Source organism: Protopterus annectens, chromosome 1.part0, assembly GCF_019279795.1.
Source record: "Protopterus annectens isolate FY-2018-M chromosome 1.part0, PAN1.0, whole genome shotgun sequence".
NCBI classification, from domain to species: domain Eukaryota; kingdom Metazoa; phylum Chordata; order Ceratodontiformes; family Protopteridae; genus Protopterus; species Protopterus annectens.
In genome coordinates, this window is record NC_056725.1 from 380,244,031 (window position 1) to 380,268,525 (window position 24,495).

Sequence of the window (24,495 nt, forward strand, 5' to 3'; positions counted from 1 at the left end):
GTTCTGCTCTTGGCTGTGGTGCCTCCCCTGGGGTGTCTGAACGTCCTCCCTATGTTTGTTTGGGTTTTTCCTACGTTCTCTGGTTTCCTCCCATACCTATAGGCATGCAGTAGATGGAGTGCTGACTTGAAAATACACATAAGTAGGAGTGATAAGAAAAAAAAAGGCCTGGTGGTGTACATCCTTCCCCTACATAACTCTGTGAATGGTATCAGCTATTCATGGAGTCACTATAGTAGTTAGATGTCACTCAGCACTGCTGGATGGACAGTTAAAATCTTTATACTCTCGACATAGTGAGGACACCTTGCTTTGAATCTTATTGCATTTTTTAAAGATGCAGCAACTGCATTTTATGATGGGATTATAGTGCATCCTGCTTTCTTGCCCTGTTATGATTTTGACACCTTCCATATAGGAGAATAAATTATAGTTTATATGTAATATGGTAGATGAAACACTAGATGAACAACAGGATGCAATAAATCAGAAAGGGAGTGTTTATCTGTCTTGCCCCAACATAATTACCAGAGGTACCCCACAAGACTTTATATTGGGATCAGTTCTTTTTGCCCTGCCCCTGTCAGATGTAATAGTTGGAAATAGGCTACTGTAACAATGTGCACTGAGGACTGCAAACTGGGTAACATAATTACTTCATTAACTGATGCTGGAGTTCAGTAATATGGTGTGCAAGAAATACACACCCAGTGCAGCAGTAATTATCTTACCTTTAACATCATAAACGCAGCATCATAAGATGTTACAAAAAGGTTGTAGATTATAATTATGAAGCAAATCGTCAGACAGTAAAAATCAACAATGTTAAAAATGTGTGGATAATACGTAAGTGACAACTTAAACATTAACCAGTGTGGAACAAACAATTCAGTAGCCCAACTAATTGTAAATGTCATGTGGTTTGTAAGAAGACCTACTGAATTACATAGAACCACAGCAGGATGACTAGTGTTGTTGAGGAATGGATTCAGAATAACTCCTCTTGCTGAAGGGAAGTTCCAGATTATATCCTAAGGTATATTCCTAATTATGTTAGCTCTCTGTTTACAAGGGCTATAAAATATCTATATTTCTAAGGAAGAATACATTAGGTTACTGTGACTATTTTTAAATTTGACCTTAATACTATGTGCTTCACAAGTCATTGGGTGTCTTACATAAATATGAAAACATTAAGCCTGCTGTGTGGCACAAATGGATCAAGCCCTGAATTTGCCCCAGATGTCTCAAGTTTGATTATAGTCAAGGACACTGGGAGGGACCAGGGAGGGGAGGATGGGACTGAGCAGCCAATGCCAGTTTGGCCATCCTGGTGAGAGGAATGTAGCTCACTGCAATTGTAGCTGTGTTAGAAAACTAAGTAACAACACTGTATATTGCTCACAACTAATTTCTATTGGCCTCCTATTCTGACCCAGCTGAAATTGCCAATATCCTTGTAAACAGTTTAATGCCAACTTCACCCCGAGTCTTCTATTCAAAGCCCCAAAATATCTGAATCACTTACTCCCCAATTATCTCTAAAGATTATTTTGTTAAAGTTTATCCAAGATGAAAAATACATCCTCCATAAGGCCTGATAGTATACCTGGTTGCTTAATTAATAGTGTTAAATATGCCAGTGCATCTACACTCCTCAAACTGTTTAAATAAGTTTAGTTACTGGAATTGCCCCGGATGAGTGGTGCACTGCAGTGATGATGCCCATCCATAAGGGTGACCTTACAACTGACCTGGGAAATTAAAGTGCTATCAGCCTTACAAGCCTCATCTGCAAAGACAATGATTGTTTCAACCAACATAACACACTTCCATTTATTTTACTTACTTTTTAACTGGTTAAGACCACTGAACACAACTGTCTCTTTTCTGGAGTGACCCAGGAACACTGTTAGTGACTTTCTCTGTAGTCAAATGGAGGTGGAAGGAATCACAGCCCCTAGCCTGTTCATATTAAGCAGCTCATTAACAATTTAGAGCTTTAGTCCTCTGTCCAAAATGCCAGACAATCTCAAGATTTATCTAGTACAAATACAGCTGGTCATATGTAGTTATTTTTTGATGAATATCAGATGGTTCTATAAATGTTACAGCGCATTCCTTCAAGATATAGTTTTATCTCTGTTATTTTATGTTTTGTGTGTTTATAATATTATCTTGTTTACAGATATAGATGAGTGCCAGAATGTATCAGCATGCCCCAATGCTAAATACGAATGCATCAATACCATTGGCTCAGTTAGATGTAACTGCAGATATCAAGGGGAAGACAATGCAGCATGTGGTAAGTTGATAATCTTGAAATCTTTTGTCAAATCCTACAGCATTTATTTCTGTAAGGCCAGAATACATTTTCATTTATTCTGTATAATGAAATAGTCCTTTCTATAACTTTGTTATGGAACAGATTAGTACTGCAGTGGTCATTGTTTGACTAATACACCAAGTATTAATAGGGCATTTAGATGAAATTTGCATTAGGTGGTGGGTGGGCTTCTTTTCTCATAAGGCAGAAGAGCATCAGAGTTGACTGTATTAAGTTCAGGGGTGCAGGCAGTAAGGCTACTAGCACTGGCAATGTGAATGGAGAGTGCTTTGCTCCCCAGTGAAAATCAATTTACTTCACATTTTGTGAATTTTACTTCAAACTGCTTTTAACTTATTACAGCCGAGGGTGCCTCCTGGTGTTTCTGCAGTAAACTCCTACTGATGCCTCTGGACGTCAAATATTGCTTGTCCATATTTGCATTAACACTTCCAAAACTGGGCTACCTTGAAGGCATCAGAAGATTTCATCTTAAAGCATACACAATGGCAAGCACAACTGTATTCATATTTGACCTCTGTATAATGCGGCTAAAGAAATACTGAGTATTATTTGCGTACTGTTGATTTGTATTGTAATAATTTTCATATTTCTCTATCTCAGCATTCCAATAACACATACAGAAATGCATAGCCTCATATGAAAGCTCACAGCTATATGACGAATACCCTGCTAGCACTATGTGTCTTGCTTGAATAGTTATTGAGGTACCATAAGCTGTTTATACAAAATTACAAAATCTATATTCACTGCCTTTATTTTGGCTTATAAAATCCAGTTTAAAGCATCAAACTGAATGTATGCCACTAATGTAAAAACTAATTTATCCAGAATGGTTTGCCATTTATAGTTTTCTAGTAACACTTATTGTTCCAGAGATAAATTAATTTGTTTGAACTGTAAGGTGATAACTTTATTCTTTTAAAGGCTCAAGCCACACCCACTGGGAGTTAAAAGTACACACTGAAGAGAATTGTAATGGAGGGAATGAGTTACTATGAAGTGAAATCTTCTTCAATGTCTAATACACAGCCAATCTAAACCCATTTTTCACTCCTTCATATTTAACAAATTCTGCTTAATTTTGATTTGAAGGGGAAATAAGATTATCTAAGTGTAAGTATTTGAAAAAATGGATTATATAGTGCCTTTTTTATTAAAACTGTAACTCTCCCTTTATTATCCTTCATGAAACACAGGACAGTTAAAAATATAACCATATTTGATTGCAAGTTGCTTCCCATACTGTTGTAGTATTTTGGTGAAATATTGCATAGGTTTACAGCTTCAGAGGTAGGTACTAGGGTAGCTGCCCTTGTTAACCATTGAAAGCCAAGCAAATATTCCTTTTTGTGTTCAAAATCACCCATACCATTTTGTTATACATTGGCCTTACCATCCCATGGTTGATAATTATATATTATCCCTAATGAGAATAACTGGGATCATACCATATATAATTTGAGGGAACCTATTTATGGGATAAAGCATTTAGGAGCTGCCACTGTCCATTAGTAGTACAGGGGCAGTCCTGGGTTACATTTTCTCTTTCCCTTCCATAGATCTAAGTTGGGCTTAAATATGGACTGGGATGAACTTTGTTTTATCTGGATGGGGAGTCTGTTCCACAGCAGCAGAATCTTCCGCAAGATATACTTGTCCCTCCAAACCATTTTGTTGATGTTGCAGAAGAGGTTTATATCCCTAAACAGGTATTTCTGATGCCATTTGACTTGCTGAAGTGCAATAAATCCATAAATGTATCAGAGGATGCATTGTATGCCAAATATAGGTCATAGTGACAAGGCTTTGAGTCAGTCCATGCAGGACATGTTATTTAGGCCTTATATTATTTTAGTATGGTATCTCTGTGGGTGTTCTGGTTATTTTGTATAAATTTAGATCTAATAAAATCAGAATGACTCTAGCAACCAAATGGACTCATGTAGTCAATGTCAGTCCTAACCTGAATTAAAAAGAGAGGCATGACTCTTCAAGGCAGTCATGTTGCATTTGAACTTAATTAAAAAGTGTTATTTGCCATAATTCCAAGATATATGCTAGACTCAGCTGTACTATTTGATTCAAAGTCATGTCCGTACTGCATGTAAGCCATACCATGAAAAGTGTCTATGGTAGAGTGCTATCAGACATGGGTTTCAAAAACAGAGCCACACATCTGTAAGCTGGTGCTCATTGCTTGCAAGGCACTTATGACTGAGCTTTTTGAATGTGTTGGGCAGTAGGTAAAAGGTGAACAGCAAGATAGTAGTGTACATCATGAATTCTAAGCATAGTCCAGATGTTATAGAGGTTTGAATGTTTAGCATAAGGGGTGCTCAGCAGCAGTAGCGATAGGGCACACATCGGTATAACATTGAGCAATCTAAATACTAATTTTGCAGAAGGTAGTAGCGGTAGTGCTAACATGTACAGCGGTGCAGGACTGTGGCCCAGTTTTAAACAGTGAATTAGATGCTCGAGGGATACTGCAGCATTAACACTAACATGCACAGTGCAGCAGCAATGCATGCCCAGCATGGCAGAAGCACACTAGGCGCTTGGGTGACAACCCAGTACTGTAGTTCTTGCAGCTGGCCAGTGTTGTGAATGCTCACACAGTCTCATACCTGTATGTATACATTCACAATGCAGCATGGAGAAGGACTCAGAACACTATCTGTGTTGTGTCTCACTAACTGCAATCAGTAATAGCATAAATACAGAAAGAGCTAGAGACAAGCTACAGACAGAAGTTATTTGTTTTACAATCACAAGGTTGATATGAGCTCCGTCGAAACAGGGAATGTTGAGCTAAGAGCACCAAACTCAACACATACCAAAACCTAAAACATTGACTCTTGGACTTGTTCCCACCCCATTGCAGGATCCATGTTAGTGCTGGTTTCTGGGTCAACAGTAATATGGTATCTCACAATTTTGATATGTTTTAGTGTTTCTTTTTTCACATTGGTGTTGTGATTTTCATGTTCTTGTCTCGACATTCCCTGTTTCATTTGAGCTCACATTGATCTTGTGATAATAAACCAAGTCGTTTTGGCCTTTTTTGCTCAAATGTTGTAGAATGAATGCCTAGTCAGATTCACATTCACATAAACACACATACAACACCAACAAATGTGCACCACTTCCACTTTCTTTAATATGACAGCCTGGGAAACTAAATAATATATTTGGAAATAAATATTTGATAACAGAAAAAGTAAACATTTATATGTAGTATATAAAACAAATGTTCTCACCTTCTTAGCAAAGTAAACATCTCACTGTACAAGAAGCATTTTATCTCATGTCAGCTTGCAATTGCTGTAATAACTTTTCTTTATAATTTACAATACTATCCCACTCCTCACAAAGTCAAGTCTTTGCAGTGCTTTCTTCAAGCATCCAAGATGCTGTCTCTGGAACTTCATTTTGCTTGTAGTCATGGCTATATCAGGATTAGAGGTGCCTTTGTTTTTATAATGTTGTTTTACAAGTAAGAGTCTAGGGTGGCTGCAAGAAAATCATCTAACAATAAGGAACAATACAAATGACTTCTCAGTTTGAGCTGTATGAGACCACCAGGCATCTCAAGACATGCAGTGAGTTATCCATTATGGATGGGGGAACATATTTGGTCATCCATTCTTATAGAGACAGGGCATACTCCTGGTTATCTATAAAAGCCTGTCTGTGATTAGGGCATGGCCTTTCCATGTATAGGTACGACAGTGGTCATCTATCTTTCTTGGAGTATGACCAGAGGATGATTTACCTTCTTGAGGTTTGAAACTGGTTATCTACCCTTCTAGGGATATACCATTAATTATCAATCCGTTCTGGGCATACCATTGATTATTCATCCTTCCTAGGTATGCCATTGGTAATCCTTCCTTTTTGAAGTATACCATTAGTCATCCTTTTGGTTTATTGTGTTGCTCATCATACATGATTAGGACACAGCCTCTGTCCTCTATTCCTCTTGGAGGATATAACTTCTCGTCTAACATTCTTGTGATGTGGTATTGCTCATCTAGAGGTCTTTCAAAACTTTAATGTGTTGCAACAAGCATTATGCTTTCAGATAGCCAGGCATGCTGGTCTTGGTCTACGTGCCTTCTCCACATGCCACCTTCTGCATCAATCATATAAATCAGAGTCCTTTATTTGGAAATGTTTTTGCTGATTGCCAGTTGTCGATTCCATATTCATGTATTAGCAGATGTCTGTCATTATCACAACTTCTGACTGGCTTGTTTTTCATGTTCTGAAACTGTTCATTTTCTACTTGTCTCCTGTCATCCAATTCAATTAATTCTTGACAAGACTTTGAATTTCAAATTAAGAACAATATTACGGCATCATGTTTGGAGTAACAGGTCTTGAGTTTTGGATATGGAAAAATAAAATGATGTATCTTGTGCTGTTTTGCATTATGATCAGGATTCATGGCCTTAATGATGTCCTTAAATGTTTGCACAAGTCTTAATGCTAAATCACTTATGGCTAGAAGAGGGGGAGTTTATGTAAAATGCTTATTGACATTTGATTTGATGAATATTATGAATTCTTCACTTATTAGCTTCAGCCAATTGTTACTGTAAATCTGTTTAGGAAAGCCTTTGGGTCTGCTACAACTTCCTGATAAATGTTCAATTTGTTTTTTCATATCTTCGCATCATAAGAAACTATGATTAAGGGGCTTAATTCTTATAATCGTTCAAAAATATTTTTTTAATATATAAACAGAAGCACATTTAAAAAAGTTGTGAATAACACAAATACAATTGTAAAGAAAAGATAATGGTCTTTTTTTAAGGGAAAAATATATACAATATATACAACATGCCTGTGAAATATTAACTAAACAAATTGTGGTACTCTAGAGAATAAAGTTTGATATAGTATGTAATAATATATGTTATATAAACAATAAACATTTTGAGAAACAAATTCAGAAAATAATGTTCTGCTGAAATAAATCAATTAGAGATAATTCTTTTATCCAGGGATTCTTGACAAGTGTCTTAGAAAATAACCTCCTTTCCTTTATTTTAGTTTTTTACGGAATATATAAAATTCTTTAAAGGATGGTGTTGAAATTGATCTCCAATGCTTAGTGATACTTTTTCTTGCCACTGCCAAAATGGTCCAGAGCAGATAGAGATTCTCATTATACAACTTGTGATTACCATTTATATAAAACAGAACTAAAAACCTAGTTAAAAAAAGAATCAAACCGCAGAGCTTTCATGAACCCTTCTACGAAATCCCAAAAATGTTTCAAAGAAGGACAGTAAAAAAATAAATGCATCCAATGTGCATTACAAATCTTGAGTACACCTCCAACATTTAATGGTGCTGTTTTTATTTATTTTAGCCATTTTATTTGGAGTTAAGAAATATCAGTATAAACACTTCAAAATAAATATATGCCAATGTTGAGGCCAATATGTATTTTAGTAGCATTTAATATATGGGATTTTTGCTCTTGATAGAGTTATGATCCAATGTTATATGTTTCCAACATTTTTTATTTAAATTAGTGTTGTACTTTATCTTAATAATTTTACATAATTTAGAGATAAAATGTTCTACCTTATGTTTTTTTGTATAATACATCATAGAAAAGTTGAGTTAGTTTAGGGTTTTTATGACATGAATGTGCAAGAAAACATTTGTCTCGAGCTTGTATTTTAATATTGTGTAAAAATAACTTATCTTGAGGATCCAAATCATAATCTTTTCTAAACTGTTGAAGATTTTTTACTTTTAGATCTTTAAAACATTGATGCCAGCAAGAAAAGCTTTTGATTTCCCAGAACTCAAGTTTAAGTCTGGAGACGTTATTAAAGAATGTTTCAGTTATACTACATAGAATGATAGTCTCAAACCAAAGCTTCAAGTCTATTTTTCTAAGTATGATATTTCTGAAAGAATTTAAGATGTGATTCATAAAAGAAAAGGATGATGGAGAAGGAGAATTATATTGTATATTATTGCAAAGATAAGGCCGGATTTATAGTGCTGTTATTTTCTGTTAAGTCATTATTAGTATTTAGTAGGCTGAAATAAGGTTTTCCAATTTGAGTTATAATTAAGATCAATCCAATTTAAAATAGTTTTAAAAAATATTGTTTAACACAGGTGTCTACATCAGGAAAGTTAATACTTCCTAAGTACCAAGGATTGGTATGATGTTGTAGGGCTACTCTAGTTTTGTTTGAAAACTATAGAAATTTTAGCAATTGTTTATTAATGTCTTTAGTAAGTGTCTTATCAGGATATAGGGTTAAAGCTCATTTTTATAATCTTAATGTGATTTTATAAATAGCTCTTAGTAGAGTAATATATAATTTAAAAGGAACTAATTCTCTGAACGTGCATAAGTGAACCGCACACGTACGTGGGCTTTTCTAGAGAGAAGTTCACGTTATAATGAGTCTTGTTCTTTGGGATATATTTTTACAAACAAGGAAATGTTCTGTTTTATCTCTGGATAAATTAATTTGTTATTGTTGATTATTCCATTATTGTGATTCAATTTAAGCATAGTGGATGAGTGGGTCATGGGTCTTCTAGCTTCCTGTGTGATAAAAATGATAGCCCAGTAGCCCCTGGCTTTGTGGTGCAGAGAGATAAGGCCTTGACATTAACCCAGATGATCCAAGATAAATTAGTGGCTCAGGAATATGAAACAGCTAAGGAGTGGTGGTCAGAAGACACACAGCTTATGTCTGCATACTCAACAGAGAGGGAGAGAGGGCTGTTGTGACTCCTTTCTCTTGGTGACCTGGTTTCCGGGGAAGTGACATTGGCAGCACCCTGGCGGACAGGTCTCATGGTGGGAGATTCTGAGCTTTGGGATAGGTAAGTTACAGTTGTTGTTTGTGGTCTTGGACCATGAGGAGTTCAGTCAACTGGTAAAGTACTGTACGTAAAGAACAGAATTCTGGACATGATCCTAAATGATGCAGAAGTAGCCATGGATGTTCAGGTTAAGGCATCATTAGCCAGCAGTGATCATGCCAATTTCACTTTCAGAGGATGGAAAGGGTATGAATACAAAGGCAACAACAGTAATGTGGGAGTTTAGGAAAGTGAATTATGCTGTACTGGACAAGTAGGTCAAGGAAAATTTAACAGAGTGGGAGCAAACTGAGGGAATAAACAAGCTGGGAATGAAACAGATATGAAATGCTCATAGTTATGAACAAGAAGATGAAGAAGAGGGAAAAATACAAAGAGAAGAAGGCTGATAATTACACTGGAATGTAAGACTAGCAAGTAGAGCAAAAGATAAGACCTGCTATAGGTCAAAAGGAAGGGATAGGGAACTGGAAGAGCCACCGTACAAGAATTCTAGCATGGACAGTAAGCTGGAAGAGGCAATGTACAAGGATTCTAGCAGGGATGGGGGGCTGGAAGAAGCAATGTACAAGGGTTCTAGCAGGGATGGGGGACTGGAAGAGGCAATGTACAAGGATTCTAGCATGGATGGGGTGCTGGAAGAGGCAGTGTATAAGGATTCGAGCATACTGGAAGAGGCAGTGTACAAGGATTCTAGCAGGGATGGGGGGCTGGAAGAAGCAATGTACAAGGATTCTAGCATGGTTGGGGTGCTAGAAGAGGCAGTGCACAAGGGTTCTAGCATGGATGCGTGGCTGGTAAAGCCAGTGTACAAGGATTCTAGCAAAGAGCAGTAAAGATGTTGAAGGCAACAATTTAAAAAATTTGGAAGGGAAGTAGAAGAAAGGAGCAAGAAAGGGAACAGCAGAAGGGAGAATGGGAGTGGAAAGCACTGGCCAAGCTGTGTAAAGATAAGGGGGAGATTACAGAAGACTGATAAAGCAATGGCAGTGAATGAAGACTTTGGTCTTCATAAAGAAGACTAATGGTAGAATGTCATGTTGGGAGGAAGACATGGCACATTAGGGAGAACAGTCCAAATTCACAAGGATAGAGAGGGAGGTGGCAGAAAAGAAACTGACTGCCAGTTTGGCAGCTGGGATAGAGGATTAAGACAATGAGCTTTTAGTGTGCTAATTCCTGTAACACAAGTTTTGATTTCCTTTGCTTTCATTTACCCTATTGTATGATCTTAGGCAAGTCACTTAACTAGATACTGCCTTATGGCAAGTTGGAAGTTGGACTAGACTCAAGTGTTTCCTGCACTGCATGCCTAGTAATTATCTATGAACCTATAAAGCTTATCAAGGGTAAAGCAAAAGGACTGCATTGACTACCTCTCAGAGTCCTCAGAAATCCTGACATTTTGTCAGCAAAACCCAGACAGAGAGATCTTCAGCAGCAGCTGAGAACTAGAAGAAGACAAGTACGGTATGCTTGTACAATACAATAAGAGATCAGAGAATTTCAGGGCAACTGCAGGCCTGTTAAATTAATGTGTGCACGTGATCTTACCAAAGTCAGTCCAACATCCTGATCACCCAATGCCATCATGGGAACTTGCAACACCAGTAGTTAGTAAAATAAGTAAATTATATAGTGCTTTTTCAGGGTAGCTGCACCTACCTCCACCTACTTCAGTATGCACTCCACACTCACTCTCAATATTTAAATGTACTACATCCAAGGGCATACCAATGAAGAGAAAAGAAATAGCTTAAAAATTTCAGTTTTCCTTTTTCTTGGTGCAACCTTGGAAGTAGTATAAGTTCATAGGTTAGTACTAGGCTAATTGCCCTTCTTAGGCCTAGCCAATTACCCCATGTGAGAATCAAACCCTGTACCTTGTGTCTGTAAGGTAAACATCTTAACCATTATGCCAAATGCCCACCTAATAAACAGCCTCTGCAAGGCTCGAACCCAAGACCCTGTACATCATTCACAAAGTGATTTACCACTAAGCCACGACAGATATACTGTCATGAATATTGGAGATATATTGGAGATAGAACCTCCTTATGTGGGGGGGGTGTCACTAGATAATCTGAGGGTGAACAGACCAAGTTTAACAGTAGTGACAGGATAACTTATGGAGACAGTGCTGAAGGAAAGGCTGGTTGTGTGTCTAGAGGGCAACAAATTCAAACAGAGAAACTAATATGGGTTCACATCCAAAATTAGCTATTAGTCAAAATTTGTACGCATGGGTTACAGGTGAGCTTGACAAAGGCGTACCAATGGACATCATCTAACTGGCCCTCTTCAAGGTCTCATAGACCACGGAATGGACTTCCAGAATGGATGTTAAAAAGGAAATCCACAGAAACATTCAAAGGGAATGAGACATGTGGAGAAAGGGTAAACTGAAAGGTAGAGCAGGAGGACAGATAGAATAATAAACTAGTAGGTGTATTCTCTTCTTCTGCCAGCAAGAAAATGCAACTGTAATAAACACTTCACTATAAAGTGTGATGAGCAACATCTACTTGCATGAAGTAAACAAGAAAAGGAATATTTGTATGACAAGTTGAATTTTGACCCTAATGTGACTAGTGATAGCAATAGCAAAGTTACGTATGTGTTTGTGTATGTGTACATGCTGAGGGTGTTTTGTGTGTGTGTGTGTGTGTGTGTGTGTGTGTGTGTGTGTGTGTGTGTGTGTGTGTGTGTGTGTGTCTGTGTGTGTGTGTGTGTGTGTGTGTGTGTGTGTGTGTGCATATGGGGGTGTTGTGTGTATGTGTGCATGCTGGAGGTGCTGTATATGTGTACATGCTGGGAGTATTGTTGGGAATGTGCTTACTCACTGCTGATGCCTAAGTATCTGTGTTGTTCAATCATTGGTTTGAGCCACTGAAATGTGTTTTTTTCTGAATTTAACAAATAAAATAAAAAGCTGTTATACTTCTTTGTATTCAGTTTGTTAATAAATTTATATCAAAACAATCTGAAATTATCAAGAAAATAAATATGTACTTTGGTTTACATTATCGTTCATTTCTTATATTCTTTTTTCTTTCTTTTTTCTTTACTAGGGATGTCAGTAAACCCACCAGGTAAGAATGACTTTTTTATTCTATTTTTAATTTATTTTTTGCTAACTGTGATGGTCCATAGCTCCTTTTCAATCATCTAATGCACCACAAAGGCAAGAGTAAATACACACTTTATTATATAGACAGTTTTGCTTAGTCAAACAACCAACATGTTTTTTTGAAAGTGGGATGAAACTACAGCACCAAGCATATCCACTCAGACAAAGGGATTACAAACGGGATTGGGAGACCTTTCCACTGAGCCACTATGCTTGCCTAAACAGGTCCACTTTTAAATCTTGAAAGCTCATAATCTCGAAATTCAAAGTACTCAGTCCAAAATCTTGAAAGTTCAAAATACTGAAAACTCAAAATACTGAATTTCATAATATTGAAAAAACAGAGTACACCAACACTTACAATATTTCAGCACAACTACATAACAAAACATATTACTCTTCTCCAACTATAAGCAGGGGGGCAAGTCCCCTGCACCCCACATTTGGGGGCTGTGCCCCCCACACCCCCTGCTACTTAAATATATCAATTCCAAGATCACACTCTACAGAGGAAAATGGCAAACATACCATTACGTGCTTCATGACTGCCTGTTGTAACCTCAGTCATGTTCCCTTTTAATTTGCTATACTACAACAAAACTCATCTTAGTGTAGTAAAGTGTGATCTCGGAGTTGATATATTTAAGTAGCAGGGGGTGTGGGGGGGTGCAGGGGACTTGCTCTCCTACTAATAGTTGGAGTAAACTAATATGCTTTGTCTTTTATTTGTTTCTCTATGTACTTCTGGTGGAGTATTATAGCAATAGCCCATGCCTGGGTGTGGGTAATGCTGGATTTACCCATGGTTGGTGTGGTTTGTTCACGAGGGCGAAGCCCGGGTGGCCAATCAAAGCCAACTGTGGGTAAATCCAGCATTACCCACACCCAGAAGTGGGTTATTGCTATAATCCAATGACATTATTTAAGAAAAAAAATAATTACTTTTCTTAAATAATGGCATTGTATAATGCCTCCTTGCTGCCCTTCTGCAGCTGTCTGGTATTCTGCGGCAGTTCTGATGTACTGCGCATGCGTATGCTTATGCAGTACATCAGAGCTGTGGGCAAAAGCAACAGAGAAAGCAAGATCTCCGTTGCTTTTTACAAACTGTTTCGCTATGTTAAATGAGTTTAACATAGTGAGACAGCTTTTAAAAAAGCAACGCAGAATCTCAGTTGCTTTTTTTAAAGCTGTCTCGCTATGTTAAACCCATGTAACCTAGCGAGACAGTTTTGAAAAAAGCAACAGAGAAAGCAAGATCTCTGTTGCTTTTTACAAACTGTCTCGCTATGTTAAAGGAGTTTAACATAGTGAGACAGCTTTAAAAAAAGCAACAGAGAATCCCCATTGCTTTTTTTAAAGCTATCTCGCTATGTTAAACTTGTTTAACATAGCGAGACAGTGTGAAGCAACGGAGATCTTGCATTCTCCGTTGTTGTAAAAAAAGAGTTATAGTAATGGAAAAAGTCTGAGTGACTGGACCTTTTTCCATTACTATAACTCTGATTTACAACGTGCATGCTGACCAATCAGCGTGCACATTTTTGAATATTAATGGGGGGGTCACTGTATAAAGTAAGTGTTAGTATCCTGTAGTTTTTTTCAATATTATGAAATTCAGTTTTTTGAGTTTTCAGTATTTTGAACTTTCAAGATTTTGGACTCAGTAATTTGAATTTTGAGATTATGATCTTTCAAGATTTAGAAGTGGAACCGCCGAAACACAGACAGCACCAGTGAAATACTGACAAAAAATAATTATGGAAAATGCAGCATGTACCTTGAACTGTTTTTACCTGAGGCACACTTCTTGCTATGTTCAAGTCTTACAGGTCTGCTTGCTTTCACTACAGATTGCTTTCCTTTTCAAATGGAAGAAGCTTGTCACATTTGTTATTGAAGCCACAATCTTCCAAATTATCTTTGTTCATTTTGCTTTTTCTGCTGGGCTAATAAGCAAGAAAGCTTGATCACAACCCCAGCAGCTGTTTTCTACGGGCAATATGACACTAGGTGAGGAGCATCATAGTTTACAGTGCTGAAAAAATCATATGCATCTAGATTTTAATATTAAATATTTATCGTCTCCTGAAATTAAAGGACAGTAGTCAATGCTAGCACATCTGATAGCTGCCATCATGGAAAGAAATAATCTGTACTGAAAATAAACTTAAAGGTGACTGGGGAATCTGGGGACAATTGCCTTATTTAAGACTTCATGTGTAATAATTGGATGTTTGAGTTGCCTAATAAGGACTGAACGTTCTACTACTTTATGCTTTCCAATATGGACTGTTTTAATATAAATGGGTGACTTGGTAGAATGTTACAAGGATGAAAAGAAAAATGCATAGATTCATCTTTCAGTTTTATGAAAAGCATATTATCAGCATGCAGTTTTGGGCTTCTTAGGTAAGACTGGAGAGCAGATCAAAGCTGGTATACGTATCAGTAGAAATAACTTGCAGTTTTGTTTACAGAAAACAAAGACAGAGTAACAAATCATACATAGTTATTTATTCTATTTATTTAATTTTGTTAACAGGGCAAGTAGACTGGTTGTCAGACCCCTTATGGCCTCAACTTAATTGACATGGGCAAAAATTTAAAACATGTAGTACATCAAATATGCAGTTTTAAAAAACATGTTCTACTCCAAAGTTACAACTGTGATACTATGCAAACCACTCATCAAACGTAGAGATAAGTGAGGGCCTAATACACATACTTGCATGCTACTAGCTTGCTACATACCTGCTCATTGCCACTTGTTTGAAAAATCAAGTGATCAAACTCCCATTCACCTAATCTTCACTTGTATAAAGCCCTTCCCATAACTGACCCTATGCCGCTGTATAGCCCTACCATAACTTAAACTCTAACCCTAAAACTCCCTTCCAGTTCCCATCCAAAGTCATCACTCCCTTACCCTAAACCTCTACTCCCCTCCCTAACCTTAAAAGTCTCTAATTGCTCCCTAACCCTAAAACTTCCCTCTTGTTCCCTAAATCTGGAACCCCCTTCCTGCTCCCTAACCCTAAACTCCTCTCCCACTCCCTAAACCAGAAAACCCCTTCCATCTCCCTTAACCTAAAATCTCTGTCATGTTCCTTCCCCACAGCTGCTTGCCTGAACTCATATCTGAGTTTGAGCACAAATGGCAGCCAAAGAGCTACAAGGTACTCTAGTCTGTGGTTTTGAGACAGTAATTTCTGAGTGCTTGGGACTCGAGTGCCTGTTAGTACCCCCAAAAGTGACATTAAAGAAGCACATTATGTACAATATTTACATTGCAGTTGGTAGGGTAGCTTATTTACAATATTTACAGAGGCACTTTAGAGGTTTATCATTTAGAATCATAAGAAAAATAATGCCAGTTTCAGAAATGGGCTGACACGTACAGTACCATTTTTTCTTTAACAATTATCTTTGAAGCCAGTGAGGCAGCTTCCTTTGGGAGATGCTGTTTTAGTTTTGATTTAGACAGATCTATTTTTTTTCCTGATCTCTGTAGGCATGTGATTTCAGATGGCAGGACTAGGTTTGTCAAAAGCCATTTCTGCTATGGAGGTTTTAAAATGTCTGGCAAGTGTTATTCATAGGTTCATAGGTGTGTACTAGGCTAATGGCCCTGGAGCCTTTACAAGCCTAGCCTAAAATAATTGCCCAGGCACTGTGCCACCTGATGTTAGTTCATAGTCCCCCACTCCAGTAGGGCAGCTGGAGTGATCCCTGGGGTGAACTTTCTGTTACCCATCCATTTGTCAAGATTTCCCTTGAAGAGGGCCAGTGAGGTGCTCTGCTTGACATGAATGGGAAGCTTATTCCAAAGTATGGACAGTCTCTGGGAAATGAACCTGTCGCTCCATCCAGTGGAGGCAGCTTCCTTTGGGAAATGCTGTTTTAGTTTTGATTTAGACAGATCTATTTTTTCCTTATTGATTCTTAAAGGCGATCCCTAAGGTGATATGTTTATTACCTAGTGTGTGGTTTACTTTTTAATTGGACCATTTCCCATGTTTGATCACTTTATACAATTTTATACTAGAGAGTAATGTAACTCTGCTACATAGTGGTGGTCAGTTGAAACATGTCGTAATGCATGGAGCACCATGATTACCATCCAATATCAGTTAAAGGACAACCAAATTCAGCATACTCTAAAGTGAGACTGATCTTAACAATGCTTAGAGGGGTGCTTAAGTGCTGTTAAGAACGTGTCTAGCACTGGCCAACAAATGACAACAGCATAACATCAAGCAGCTTCATTTTAACTGTTTCTGTTTGCTGCCTTAGAGGAATGCAGTTAGTCAAGCTGGAACTGTTTCCCTTACACACAGTATACAGACAGATATCTCGTGTTGTTGGATTGATTACACACAGTATACAGATATATATCTCGTGTTGTTGGTTTGACAGCATTTGCCACCTCCTTTACCAGCCTGAAAACACTTTCCTCAGGCCAGTAGTACCCATGCACTATAAAGAATTATGACTGGGTGTAAGACCATACCCCTATATTATGTGTCCTTTACATGAATGCCAGGATTCTTTTCCTGATCTTTGCTCTCCAGGTGAATTTCTTGGCATCCATGTGTCAAACACATAATAAGCCAGTTACAATCCTAGACCCAATCGTAATCCTATATGTTATCAGCAAGAAGGGTCAATCACAAATGCTAATAGCTGCTGTCTGTATTTTATGTGTATTTGCATTTGATTGAAAAAACAACAAAAGGAAACGGTATTCAGTTTTGGGTATGAGGACATTTCTTGGTAAGGACCGAGGGTGAGATAAGATACAATATTTTATAGCACAATTCTAGCTGGGAAAATAGTTTGCATGCTACTTTTGCATGTTGCAAAACAATTGTAAAGGGTCTAAGGTTAAAAATCAGATATCTTTGCTCTGATTTCTGTAGTAAGGAATTGCCCTTGCTGTCCTTGAAAAACAGTAGTGTTCCAAGTAGTTTCTGCATTGTGCCAAATATCATACTATTGGCCTTTTCTGGACTGATCAATTATCTATTATTGCAAGTTCAGATGCATATGATGGTGAAACTGGACTGAACCTTTTGTTGTTGATTGACTGTATTTTTGCTGGACGAGTAGCATTAAATCATCAGCCTATATCATTACATTCAGATTTGTAAGTTCCTAAATAAGTTAATTAATAAAGAGAAAGAATATAAGGGAGCCAAGAACAGATGATATTATTGGAATATACTTGGAATGTTCTATTTCCAAGGTAACTCTGAAACCAGTGTATTATAGGGAATCCAAAGCTGAGTTTACTGAGTTTCTGAAGAAGCAGTGTGTGGCTGACAGTTTCAAAGTCTCTAGTCATTTCAATGATTAAGCCTCCTCTGAGACTGGAGTAATTCATGTTATTGAAAAGTGTCAGTAGTAGAATATGAGGCAGTCATGATTCTAAAAAAGTTGTAGAACTCATATTATTTATCACAGAGGAGGCCATATTTATTTATATGTGGTCAAATAGTTGATTACATGCCATTTTCAAATACCTTAGCTAAAGGGAATCCAGTAACAATGGACCTATAACCCTTGCATTCTTTTGGATGGGGGGGGGAGGCTCTTGGTGAATGTAATAAAAGTAGTGGTTTGAATGAAGCAGGGAACAATCCTCAGAATTTTAAAAAGGACAGGGCAAAAATATGAGACAAAATGAGGGCTGTTGTGTAAAATCAGGAAATGCTGAGAGATATAGAAGGGTGTGAAAAAAGCAACTGCTATAATGAACTGGCAATTTTGCTCAGATGAACAAAGATACCAGCTGCTAGTAAGCTTTATTCTGTAGCTTGTGGTCTGATTTTCTCAAATTCCTCCAACGAAGTCTATGTCTTTTAGTGTGGCAAATAACAGGCAGTGCTGCTAGGTATCTCATGAAACCAGGCCCTTCCTCCTAATGAAATTACCTGCTTAACAGGCAGAATAAGAAAAATAGGCAGACATATGCAGCACTATCAGTTACAGCAATGAAAACAAATGAAATCAAATAAGAAGCGCCCGGTCAAATGAAGATCTCTGACTTCTTTAATGAGAGAATAATATTTTATTCATACGTTAAACAAGCAATAAGACATACTGAAACTTAATGGAGATGAGGTTTATCTGTGAAAACAAAGATGCTCTTCATACTTAGTATGTTATGTATTCGCAAAAGAAGAAAGAAGGACACTTCACGTGGCAAGGAATACACCCATTTTCTGTTCAAGGAAAAAGATTTTTGAAAGGCTGTTAAAGCTACATCTAAAACTGAAAAAGAACATGAACAATGTTAAACTTTTACACCAGAATTCCGGAAAATTACATTGTTATTTCATGATTCCACTATCTTTTAATAATGTATGCAGATGTAATCCATATGGGCAGAAATACTACTTCATTAGAAGATGGAAGGAGCGCGTATATTAGTAGTAGTTGGACATTTTAGAAATAAGGAAAGAGAGAGAGAAATGGCTGCTGATCTGGAATTTGGTGTGCACAGAATGGAGCCACGGACTCTTAAGAGATGAACATAGTACTTTCTTCAGTCAATGAACAAAGTAGTTGCCAAGAATGTGAATGTAAAGTTGGTTTATCTGCATATTCACAAGGCAGTAGTATAGTTTCCAGATGTTTGAGTATGAAACTGCAGAGCTGAATTTGAATCTCAGTAACTCCCATTTGTATTGGAATGAATATGTTACAAGATTACTCATCTACTGCGTCCTCTTATGCAACTGTCACTTTGCAGCAACTCCTCATCTCTTAGTCAGCCATTCTAAGTACTCTTTTATGTCTTAATATGTTTGAAGTAATCAGACTGTCTGACAGTATGTTCCATTTTCTCAGTACTCTTTTATTAGAAATGGCTGCACTGCTTTGACATTAATGTTCCACCTTTAGTCCGTCTCCCATTCCTCTCCATTCCAAGGTCGGCTCCCTCCATCATTCTCCTCGTCACCCTGTATGCCTGTATCAGATATCCAGTTACATACATGCACATGCACAATCATGTTGACATATCTCTTCACATTCACAGTTCTTCTTTAGACTAACCTTGGCCTTGCTATACAAATCTGCAGAATCTCCTGCATATATAGGGCATTGCAGTAACTTCGGCACCTCTCGTTCTCTGCCAAGAATCCCCCCACAGCAATATCCTAATACTTTGTTTGTCATCCCCACCAAGTTTTAACATTAGTCCTGATTTATTTGTAGAATGATTTGATTCTTGTTAAAATGCCATTACACTGCATTCATTAATATTGCATCTAAAATTCTTATTATCTGATAGTTCCACACCTTACAGTTTATTAATATTGCTTGGGATCCCAGCCCTTTCTTGAAAACACCTACATATTCATTTGTGCCATCAGCAAATTTGTTCTAGTGTATAAGTCATAAAATAAACAACAGCCAAGCACTGCTGCCAATATGGAAGACTTTTCTACTAATTTCTCTGTTTAACATATCCATCCATCTCTTCCAACGTATCATAAACTATGTTACTGGTAATATAATTTCAACATTTATTATCAATCTTTCATAAATGAGACATATTACCCAGTATATCCTGCAAGTTCCTGCAGTGTTGCTCTTCATTCTCATGGTCACACACAGGCTTTTGTAGAAATCATTGCCTTACCCTTTTGTTAAGTTGCTTAAGCCTCTTTTTGCTCCTTGTTTGGACAAGACACTGGAATAGCACTGGAAATGGCCAATAGGATTTTGACTGTCCCTTGTGTCTGCTATCTCCTTGGCTCTTTCCATATTTTAGCCAAATATGTGTTCCTATAAGAATAAGAAATAAGAATTCTGTTTCTATTTTTTTCAGTCTAATGTTCTAATTGTCTATTTCATGCTAATCTGAGCTAAACTTGGAAATGTCCTCTCCCCCCATCTTCAGTGTAATTATTTTTGCAACTGAATTCCGATCTATAAGAATACCAGAAGCATAATCATTTAGAGTATGGGCACCGACTCCCCTTTTTGTTTTGTCATGTTTATTGAATTTCTTGATTTAATCATATTGCTGTTTATTTTGTCATACATTACATTTTCCATGTAATTTTTGATTAAACAAATAAAATTGAAACATTGTGAATATAGTACCAATCCACATCATTTCTGTTATTTTCCCATTGCATCTGCACCTGTTAACTTGAATTGTATGTCATGCTGTGCTGTCTAGATGATATGTCACATTACCCTTTCTCCTTTAACCATCACATATCTTTTGTTCACATTAAGTAGCACTAACATTCCATAGTATCCTCACATCTTATCAACAGCAGCTGTTCATTCATTTTACTCATGTTCACATCTAGCATTATAAACCATTTACAGCTTGTACAGTCAATATTTTTTACAGAATCCACCCAGAGCTCATATAATTAATAATTCTTACACTAGCCACTATTACTTCTGTTATACCTCCCTACCCTTCCCTTTTGTTATTGTCTAAATTAAACAAAGACTTAGGCTAGTATTCATAGTCATTGTGTGAATGCTTTATGGGTAACCTGTCCACAGATGAGCATAGCTTGGCTACAATTCATAGTGGCCATTTATGTTAACATATGATATTCATGAATAAAACTAAACAAATTAACTCATAATGAGCTGTAAAAGAGAAATTATTGTTCTCTGCTATCTGCCGCCATCTGCTGCAACCCATCTACCACCATCTGCTGCAACCTGCTCCGTTCATCCTTGCTACTCTTGGGCTCACCATCCCACTATCCCTAGATTTAAACCAATCCCCACAGCAATTCATCCAATCACATCAGTCACACACATAATTGCCAATTATCCATATACTAGTACACAGATTATTTTTTCCTTAACCACACTACAGCCACTCTGCATAGCAAGCACACCCTCACTAGTTGTTCTGTATACTATACACCAAAGCAAAACATAACTCCAAATTACATACACAATATATTTCATTCTCCATTGTTGTTCTCTTCTTTTTTTTCGTTTTAGTTGGCACAGCAGAACCCCCCGTCCGCTAATGATTGGCATTAGATTTTAACCTCAATGAAGGCACTTATATATTTACGATGTCTTTCGATGCCACACCAACGCGGGGAGGACATGCAGTCACAGTATCTCAGATCTCCTACTATTAAACATGAACCTAAGAAACATACTTAACAAAAGTATTGAGTTTCATGCTACTATCACCCATTATGCCCCCGACTTAACTATCCTAACAGAATCCTGGCTAAAACCACACATACCTGATAGTGAAAGCCTAACCCAGGGTTACAACATACAGAGACACTACAGAATAAATAAAAGAGGCAGTGGCATAACTATAATATACAAGAACACTATCAAACTGTAAAGACTCCAAGTTAACCCACCCAGAACTATAAAATATAGAAATTCTATTACCTGCCTTTAACTAAACTCCAACAAACACATTATTATAATAGCTATCTATATACCCCTAGGTAACAACACTTTCAGTATTGACGACCTCCTTTGTTGGAGTGTTTCAACTTTTAGACAAGAAACTATAATAATGGGGGATTTCAGCATGGATTGGTCCACCTACTCATCAGATAATCCCTCCAATTTTCTCAACCTCCATGGTTTCTATCAAATTATACAATGACTCCACCCCCATTAATATTCCAAAACGGCGTTGTAAATCAGACTTATACTAATGGAAAAAGTCCGGGTGACCGGGCCTTTTTCCATTAGTATAAGTCTTTTTTTTTTTTTTGGACAGCAATGGAGAACTGAAGATCTCCATTGCTGTTATCTCGCTATGTTAAATGAGTTTAAGATAGCGAGATATCTTAAAAAAAAGCAACAGAGATCTTCCTTTCTCCGCTGCTTTTTTAAAGCTGTCTCACTATGTTAAATGAGTTTAACATAGAGAAACAACTTTAAAAAAAGCAACGGAGAAAGGAAAATCTCCGTTGCTTTTTTTAAAGCTATCTCGCTATGTTAAACTCTTTTAACATAGCAAGACAAGGTTTTAAAAGCAACGGAGATCTTCCATTCTCCGTTGCTTCTACACACAGTTCTGATGTACTGCATAACCATACGCATGAGCAGTACATCAGAACTGCCGCAGAATACTGGACAACTTCGGAAGGGCAGCAAGGAGGCATTATACAATGCCATTATTTAAGAAAACTAAGTATTTTTTTTCTTAAATAAAATCATTGTATAATAGCAATAACCCACTTCTGGGTGTGGGTAATGCTGGATTTACCCACGGTTGTCTTTGTTTGGCCACTCGGGCTTTGCCCTCATGACCAAACCACACCAACTGTGGGTAAATCCAGCATTACCCACACCCAGGCTTGGGTTATTGCTTAATTATACAATCCCCTAACAGATTTGGCAAGCATAGCAAAAAAGAATCAATCCTTGACAGGATGCTCATAAACAAACCCTCACTCTGTCACCAATCAGGCTTTCTCCCTGAATGCCTAAGTGATCATCTACCCACCTACCTACTTAGGCAGTACATCTATCCTACTAAAAATATCACTTACAAACTTGTTTGCAACAAAGGGCATTTCTCCCATTAAGTTTTCAACACCATTCTACAACAATAAGATCGGTCTCCTTTAAAACACCTGCACCTAGATGTGACTGTTAAATATTTTAATGATAAATTCCTCAGTATACTAAACAACCTAGCTGCCCTTAGAAAGATCTGTATTAAATGTAAGCACATACCATGGCTTACCAATTAGACTAAGGTACTCCTAAAGTGGAGAGACAGAGCATGGGACCTATACCATAGGAGTAAATGTTAAGATTCTCTCCTCATATACCATCAATTATGTAACCTTGCCAAAAAGACAAATCAAACAAGACAAAAAGTTATACTATACATCCACGCAACAAAAACACAAAAGTAATCCCCAGAAATGCTGGTGTGCCATTAAACAACTACTTAGGCCTGGACAGAACACAACCCCATCTCCAACCACTCCAAATACCACAGATTGTATAACCACACAATTTAATTTATACTTTATCAACTCTATACTCTCCCTAGTAGGAAATAACAACCAGACCCCCCTATCCATCCCCAACACACTAGGCAATTCCTCCAGTTCCTTTACAATCAAACCAGTTCAAACTAACATCATCAAAAAATATCTGTCCAAGCTTAAGCCATCCTCCCTTGCAGCTGACCAACTCTCCAATGAATTTCTAAAATTAGCAGCAGACTCCATCTCCTACCCTATGTCTCTCCTAATAAACTGGTCCATTAATGAGCAATATGTCCCCAAACTCTGGAAAGTCTCTTTTATCGTCCCCCCCTCCACAAAGGTGGCACCTCTGCAGAGTTCTCAAACTACAAGCCAATTGCTATCCTCCCCCCCATAGCCAAGATTCTTGAAAAATGCATACACAGACAACTCCTTAATTACCTCCTAAATAATAATCCCCTATCTGCATCTCAACATGGCTTCAGATCTACATACAGTACCACCACTGCCCTTGTTAGCTTTACAAACTCAGTTGACCATCTTAGAAATGATAACCAGCTCATCTCTGCCATCCTTCTTGATATGTCTAAGGCCTTTGATACACTGTCACAATAAAAGCTAACTACTTTTAAATCTAACTCAGTCTGCCCTCCCCTAGTTTCTCAGCTACTTAACTGACTGCCAACAGGCAGTTAAGTAGCACACTGAACTATCCATCCTACTACCAGTCTCAGTAAGTGTTCCCCAAAGCTCAGTTCTCGGTCCACAGCTTTTCACCATATTCACCAAAAGGCTCAGCACAGCCACCCAGCATGCAACTATCGTTCAGTGCGCTGAAAACTCTTCCTTCATATACTCAGCTCCCTCCCTACCAGAATTCCTACGAATAACACAACACTCTCTCCAGGTCAATGAAAAATATCTCTTCAGCTTTCAGTTTATACTGAATCCAAATAAAACAAAGCTTATGCTCTTTACTAATAGTAAAGCACCTGATAACTATAACCCTCTCACCATATACTCAGCCAATAAAACTAAAAGAGAAGCTGTCCAGCACACCAAACACCTTGGAGTTACAAAAGACAGCAACTTAAAATTTGACAAGCAACTCACTCTAGCTATCAAAAAGGACCACATTAAGCTTGGTTTGCTATACAGTGTCAAGCCTT

The 24,495-nt window shown here is 37.5% G+C and overlaps 1 long non-coding RNA gene across 1 annotated transcript in view; it reads left to right on the plus strand.

Annotated features, from left to right (window-relative positions):
• Positions 1-2,199: 2,199 nt before the first annotated feature.
• Positions 2,200-24,495, plus strand: part of LOC122801325 — a 34,215-nt gene continuing 11,919 nt past the window's right edge. Inside the window, exons 1-2 of the long non-coding RNA XR_006364686.1 lie at positions 2,200-2,305; positions 12,292-12,312. This is a non-coding gene — a long non-coding RNA (uncharacterized LOC122801325). The remainder of the gene's footprint in view (positions 2,306-12,291; positions 12,313-24,495) is intronic.